The sequence below is a fragment of the Fukomys damarensis genome, unplaced genomic scaffold (assembly GCF_012274545.1).
Source record: "Fukomys damarensis isolate Sample0158 unplaced genomic scaffold, DMR_v1.0_HiC HiC_scaffold_16, whole genome shotgun sequence".
In the NCBI taxonomy this organism is placed as follows: domain Eukaryota; kingdom Metazoa; phylum Chordata; class Mammalia; order Rodentia; family Bathyergidae; genus Fukomys; species Fukomys damarensis.
Genome location: NW_022900928.1, coordinates 13505431 through 13513649, shown reverse-complemented (window position 1 = coordinate 13513649; position 8219 = coordinate 13505431). Strand labels below are relative to the sequence as shown.

The 8219-nt window shown below is 33.0% G+C and overlaps 1 protein-coding gene and 1 pseudogene across 2 annotated transcripts in view; both read right to left on the bottom strand.

The window, feature by feature from the left end:
* Sox6 (SRY-box transcription factor 6) overlaps positions 1 to 8219 on the bottom strand; it is a 557563-nt gene that overhangs the window by 484413 nt on the left and 64931 nt on the right. The gene's annotated exons all lie outside the window — the stretch shown is intronic.
* On the bottom strand, positions 6575 to 7440 carry LOC104856143 (annotated as a pseudogene).

Genomic DNA, 8219 nt, shown 5'->3' with positions numbered 1-8219 from the left:
TTTGGTGTATAAAAAAAAAAAAAAAAAAAAGCATTTTGCAAGCCGCTGATAATGTCTACCTTTAAATTTATCTGTAAAATTGATAAAATTCTTTATCAGCACTACTCTCCAGATAAATCCAGGGCAAATGTGCTTTAAGAGGAAAAGCTATTATTTATTCCTATGCCCCAAAAATCAAATAAGCAAAACTCCTTATTCCTTCTGTTTCTTTTTTGAAGCATGATCTCTGTTTTAAAATTTTTGGTCTTAAAGATAAATCATTTAGTTTTCCATAAATGCAACAACTGAGAGTGAATACCTGAAATCCAGGCATTGGTTGTAATCCATGCCTTCACAGTTTCAAAATTTGCCAACCTGTGATTGAGGAAGTTATTTATTTCATCAAGCAGGAGCCCGGTAGACAAGCCTACACCCAAGCAATAATTCTCCCTGAAAACAGACAGCATTATGAGTCAGTCATCTGTTAATATCTTCTCTTCTCAAAATATTTGGTTAAATAGGTTGTTTTTATTACTTTTGCCTAGGATCTGATCCAAATATATTTCAATTTCTGCAACTAAACTTTATAAATGTTATTTTCCATCTTGCTAGTACCCTGTTATTCTCCAGATCACCTTTGCACTAGGAGACTATTATCAATTGTGAAAGCACAACAGGTGGGTCACATCAAAGGTCACATTAGCTGTGCTCACAGGCCCAGACAGGAGGTTTTCATTATCCTTAATAAAAACAGAAGCTAGTAATAAAAACATGCCATTTGTATTATATCTCTTGCCATTCACATGTAATAACTGCACAAAGTAGAATGTACCATTTCCAAGTTCTGCTATAATAGTTTGTTTATTTCATAGTGTTAGTTAAAAAATGGCAAAAATCATGACTTTACAAATTTCTACAGCAATTGTTTGAACTGTTAAACTGTTGATTCACAAGAATCTCCCAGAAGAAACCTACTGTACAGAATTTAGCAAGATAAGTGCTTTAATCAATAATGTGACTAAGTATTTTTAATAACTCCACTTATTAATGAAATGGCAAATCAAGATGACTTCAGAATCAGTTATGCAGCTCTATTTAATTTCTGTTGAACTACAACAGAAATATTACCTAATACTAGCACACCATGAATAAAAACATTTCTGATTCACCAAATGCTCTGTACTATTAGAATCTAAAAGTTTTTTTAAAAAACAGATTTTATTTTGAAGACTGTGATCAATGTAGTGGGCTGTTTTCTTTTCCATCCTCAGAGACCAATAATCGTCAAATGATAGTCAGTAGTTTATATTACTTATAGTCTACTAACTCCACTTATGAAAAATGCAGTTTTCATTTCCAAATCTAGAACAGGTCTCTCCTCTCTGTCTCCCTCTCCCTCTCCCTCTCCCTCTCCCTCTCCTTCTCTCTCTCCCTCTCTCCCTCTCTCCTCCTCTCTCTTTCTCTCTCTCTGCTGCCCCCTGTAAAAACATTTTTTTAATTAGCTAGGCAGAAACTCTTTATCCTAAATGGCATTTCTTTTAGTGGGCTGTTCCTCCTTACGAACCTTGGAAGTGAATTTAAGTAACCAGTATTAAATGAATAAGCAATTTCCTAGGAATACATTTACTATGTAGAACAATATTTACCATAATATTTTTGTTCAAGTTTAACTTAAATATAATGTTAGAGTTTAACAATATTAACAATTTGAATCTCTGTTTAAAATGTATATGGCAATTATGTAGGCTTTTTTGTTTCTAAACTAGTAAAACTATCAGCTTAATTTCCTTTTAGTTTTCAGTATAAATAGTCCCAATGATGACAGTATAGATCTAAGAGGAAAAAGTTTGCTAGCTTCACAAGCTTCACAAGACCAGAATTCTTTATTGAGCTTAGTATTCCTAGTCCAAACTCCAGGTTCAATCTTAAAAGATTTTCAATATCCAGGCCTAGACTGATATTACATTAGATGAATATTTTATATCCTCAAGTGTCATAATATAATCCCTTCAATGTTTCTTCACAAAATAATACAAAAAATGATTATGACTAAGGTAAGAATGGTTCACAAATACAATAACAGGTATTTTTCTAAGCACTAACTAGATTATGGATGGGTGGGTGGATAGATCCATAGATGGACCAATTTGCTCAATATTTATAATAGTTTTATTATTATCTTCATTTTAGAAATAAAGAAATTTGAATAGAGATTTTAAGGTCATACTTCCTCTTCTATATGCCAGGAATGCCTTTCATCTACTCCATTAGAATTATAAATTGATGGGCTGGGGATTTAGCTCAGTGGTTCTGCTGCCTGCTTCATAAGCACAAGGATCTGAGTTCAATCCCCAGTACCAAAAAAAAAGAATTACAAGTTATTAGTGTTGAACTTTTAAAACTTCTTAACATTTTGGATATTTACTGTGTCATTAGAGTAGCATTTACTTGAAAATGGCATAACATTATCTAATAACTAGCTAGTGTTAAGGATTGTGCGACTTGTAAAATAACCCTACCAAAGAAAAGGCTGTTTGAATTCATCCAGGCACTACACAAGAACTAAGTAAGATGTTTTCCTATTCATTTGACCAATGAAAGTTCAATTTAACTTTTTTGACACCATGATTTGCTTCTACTTCTAACCAAAAAACTACAAAAACTAGCCTTACCTTCATGCCTTAAACAACTAGAAAGTTAGTAATCCCAGCACTCGGCAGGCTGAGGCAGGAGGATCGCTGCAAGTTCGAGACCAGCCTGAGTTACACAGTGAGTTCCAGAGCAGTCTGAACTACATAATGAGACCCTGTCTCAAAAAAACATAAAAAAAAAAAAAAAAAACAAAAAAAAAAAAAAAAAAAGGCAAAAGATGAGAAAATGTGGTTTTTGGAAATTGAATAGTTAATACAGGATTATAATCCCTAAGAAAAGTGAAATAAGTAAAGTGAGCCAGTAGTGGCTCCTGAAGTCTTCAGAACACTGAACATTGTGAGTCCCAAACAAAACCTAGAAATCTAGCTGAGTTATAGCAAATATTGAAGACTGGAAAGACCAAGATTAGAACTGATAGGGAAAGTACTAAAAATAGGACCAATGCACAGAGAAAGCACCTCAGAGATCCCAGCCATTGGCTGAATTGGTATCTGTGCATAGGCTAAAGGAAACCACCTTCATCTAGAAAAATAATGTTTAAAAAGCAGTAAGTGAAAAATGTATGAATCTCACATACAGCTGAAACTATTTCAATTCCACCAGTCACAATAAAAAGACCACAAAATTCTTAGACATTGAAGAAAGTCAGGAAAAAGGTCTTCCAGTATACGTTGCATCACTAAGAAAGCTTAAAGGGAAGCCTCACTAATGGATCCCAAGTAATTTACCAATGTATCAGCATTAATCCCAGGAATAAAATATAATGCAGTACTTAACATCATAAAATTCACAGCACTCATTATCCAATCAGAAGTTTTAATAGAACACTACTGAAAGAGATTAAAGATCTGAATAAATGGAAAGACTTCATATTGTTAAAACAGCAGTATTTCCCAAATGGAACTATAGATTCAATGCAATTCCAACCAAAACTCAATGGCCTGGCCAGGAATGTAGCTCAGTGGCGCCACACTTGCCTGACAAGTGCAAGGTCCTGAGTTTGAATCCCAGTACCAAAAAATAAAAATAAAAACTTAATGACCACGGTGCAATGAATACAGATAATAATAAGTAGTATGAATTTCAAAAGCTAGAAGAAAGGATTATGAAATATTTTTCCATAAAGAAATAAATGTTTGAGGAGATAAATATGTTTTACATGATTTAAAAGTTATACAGTGTGTACATGTATCAAAACATTAAATGATACCCCAGTAATATGTACAATTTTTATGTTTTCATGTACATTTAAAATAATTGCTATAAAAACCAATGGGCATTTTTAAATAAATGAAAAGACTATAAAATTCATATGAAATTTCAAAGAGCCCTAGTTGTCCAAGTAATCTTGAAAAAGACCTAAACTGGAAGATCGACACTTTCTCATTTCAAAATTACCACAAATTTACAGTAATCAAAACTAGATAGTAGTGGCACAAGAATAGACATACAGATCAAGGGAATAGAAATAAGAGTCCAGAAATAAACCCATGTATCTATGATATTGTCAACTGATTTTTAATAGGGACTCCCAGAACATTTATTGAGGAAAGAGTAGTATCATCAACAAAAGCTTCTGAGAAAACTGGACATCCATATGCAAAAGATCCTTACATATATCAAAGTACTAAACATAAGAAATAAAACTATAGAACTCTAGAAGAAAGCATATGAGTAAATTATTTGCATTTGCAATGATGTAACACCAAAAGCACAAGAAACAAAAGAAAAAATAGATACATTCAATATCTTAAAAACTTAAAATTTTCATCTATCAAATGATACTATTCTGAAAGTGAAAAAAATCCCACAGAATGTAAAATTAACTGCAAATCAAGTATATAATAATGGATTATACTTACATAAAGAACTCTTAAACTCAACAATGAAAAACCAAAAAAGCAATTTTAAAATAGGCAAAAGAGTAAAATAGTCATTTCTCAAAGAAAATATACAAATGGCCAATACACACATGAAAAATGCTTAACATCTTGGAAAAATATAAGTCAAAGCCCCTAATATATCACTTATGTCCCACTAGGATAGAAATTGGAACCTTCATGTATCACTTGTAAAATGTAAAAGATGCACCTCCTTGGAAAACAATTTGACATGTCCTCAAACAGTTAAACATGAAATTACAGCAATCTACTTCTAGGTATTTTACCAAAGAATTAAAAATAAGTGTTCACAGGCCAGGGATTTAGCTCAGTGGCACTATGCCTGCCTCACAAGCGCAAGGTCATGAGTTCAATCCCCAGTACCAAAAAAAAAAAAAGTACAAGCAAAAACTTACACATATATGTTTACAAGAGCATTGTTTATAGTAACCAAAAGGGGTAGATAACCCATTTCTGCTAGCAGATGAATATTATTTATCCATAAAATAACATGCTGATACATGCTATAATGTGGACGAGCCTAGAAATTATACCAAGAAAAGCTAGAAACAAAGGTTAAACATTTGTGTGATTCCATTTATACAAAATATCCAAAAGGCAATTCAACAGAGAGAATGATTCCTTTTTGCCAATGGCTAAAAGGGAATGAAAAATGAAGTGACTTCTTTAAAAGTGAAGGAATGGGGATTTTGCTTTGTTCTGTAAATCAGAAAATCCATTTTTATTAGGCAGTTTTTTATATCTTGGCAAGGTAGAAGGTATTGAATTCATATGGTAATCTAGAATTTGTCTCTGAAAAAAAGTAGGAGTTGGTCTTACTATATTTCCCTAACTCAGAAAAGTAGGATCATTTTGCTAAAGCATACACAAATTATTTTTATTATGATTCTTAAATGTGAACTGAACATTACAAAAGCAAATAAAAACAACAATTTACACCAGGTATGGTAGTGCATACCTGGAATCCCAGCACTCAGGAGGCTGAGGCTGAAGCAAAAGGATTACCAGCCTTGGCTACATAATGAGTTGAAGGCCAGCCAGAACTACATATTGACACCCTGCCTCAAAAGGAAAAAAATTTAAAACTGTCAATACTCTGAAATTATCTTTTGCCTCTTCTTGTGATAGGTTAGGATTGAGAGTTAATTCTTTCATTTACACATTGTTAAAGAACTGAATCACTGGGATGATTGTAAATAAGTTTGAGTTGTACATTTTTATCAAATTTACTTTTAAAAGATAGCTAGCTATAAAAGAAAAGTTAGCTATTCTCAAAAAATTAAAAATCTAATATAAAATGCAAATTTAGATTGCAGGATGCTTCATAAATCTTTGATAGTTTTAATTTTGAAGCTATCGACACAGTAATTTATTATTTGCTTGGAAATTCCAGGGTACACAAATGAATGGCCAATTTGTCCTCAGTTGATGTGTCACAATATGGCTATCACTATTCAGTAGATAATTTAAAATAGAAAACAAATTATTGAAAAGGTCAAGTAAATAAGGCTCCAAGTTTGTAGAAGTACAAGCATGCATCTTTTTTCTTTAAATAAAGAGCAATCCCATGCCTTTGGCTGACTGGAGTGTAAGAATATAATCAATCACACTTTCTCTTATTTTCTTGTACTCTGCTTCCTCTCCATTTTTTTTTAACTGCAAAATTCATTAAATCATTTTTGTAAGTTATTTCCAGGTAAGACAGTTTTACAGAGAGAAACTCTTAGAATAGGTTTGTGTAGAAACTTTTCCTTTTAAAATCTTATCTTTGATTATAGGCTAAGAATAATTATAGGAATGCAGAAATTAATGGAAATAATTTTTAAACAAAAAGTGTTGTAAATGTCAGCCAACTATTGGTTAAATTAAAAATCTAGGCCAATGAGTTTAGATATTCAAAAAATTACTAAAATCAAATAAGAATACTAGTAGTAGACTTCAAAGTAATCTGATGTTCATATTTAATATCATTTAACTTTCATACATATTAATCACTGGAACTTTACTTGTAATACATCTGCATTTTTAAAATTTTGTTCATTAAATTTTTCTTTCTTAGCAATACCCTCTTTATTTGCCAATCCACCCCACACTATTCCTAAAAGATCTCTCATTCTGTAGCACCACCTCTAAACATAGCTCTTTGCCTGAAGAAGCACATTTTTTTAAAGCTCTGATGACTGCCAGAAACCCATTTACAAATTCTATCAGCCACCCTTGTAGCTCTGCTAAAGATTTAGTTTTATTTGAAGACTTGAGACCTCTTGAACAAGTCCTATGTTTAAAGCTTCTTTGAACACAGTTTGTGTACTGTGAAAGTTAGTCTATTGCCAATGAGTTCAGCCAACCTGGTGGCACTACCTCAGCTTGGAATTGTACTCATCTCTTTGCTGACAAATCTCATCTCACTACCTGGAGTCATTAACCTGAAATCATACACTGTAGTATATTCTGCTCCTCCACTCAGTACCCGACCATAAGCCTGCACAACACGTATTAAAGAAGGTCTAATAAATCTTGTTACAGTGTTCTGCATGAACACCAATAAGGTCATTCATTCCATCCTCTAATGCTTTCACAGCATTTAGATCTGATCCCAAAGAGAAAGTAGTTTGGCCCTACGAACAATGAGTCCTTTCCTTTCTGCCAAGTTTTCAAATTCAAACTGTTTTTTAAAAATTCAGGCATTGTAACACATGAGAAGGCATTCATGATGCCAGGCGTGTTCAGAGTAAAAATGTCAATGTCACTGTCTTCCTTTTGACGGTCAGTGGATCCAATAGGAAATGGCTGAAGTGTCTTTTTCACTTGACATGGAAGTCATAAATATTACAGGTGACACTCCCATTTCGTATAGCTCTTTTGTCCTTGCAGGCAGAGATAATGTCTTCAAAGAACTTTTGGCCATTTCCATAACCTCTTCCTCTTCTACAGCACTCCTTCATCCAGTTTTATTTTTGGAGTGGTGAAAATGTTGTGGAACTAGATGATAATAGTGTCTGTGAAATACTATGAATGAACCAAATGCCACTGAATCATGCACTTTAAAGTTCCTGAAATGAGCCATGTGTGGTGGCACATGCCTGTAATACCAATACCCTGTGAGGCTGATGCAGGAGGATTGGAAGTTTGAGCCCAGCCTAGACAAGTAAGTGAGATACTGCCTTGAAAAATGAAAACAGGACTGGGGATGTAGCTCAGTGCAAAGTACCTGGGTTCAATCCCAGTAATTCAACGCTTACAAAGAAGTAGGAAAATATGACTTGTGACTAGAAAAAAAAAATCAATGGAAATAGACCAAGGAGTGACAGAGATGATAAAATTAATAGAGAAGAAAATTAAAAGATATTAAAAACTGTGATCCTTATGTTCAAAATATTTAAGAAAACATGAACATGTTAAGAAAAAAATGTGAATAGGTTGTTTCCAAGATTTAGCTATTACAAACTGTTTGCCCATCCATTGGAAACTGGATAAAGAAGTTGTGGTTTTTCTATAAAATGGAATATTACTCAGCCATAAAGAGCGAGAGAATAGATTCATTCATAGGAAAATGGATACATATTGAAGATATACTCCTAAGTGAAATAAATAAGTCCCACATGTGTAAATACCGAATAGTTTCCCTGGTGTGAATATTCTGCAACAATGCATAAGATTCTAATAAGATTACTGACATTTAGAAAT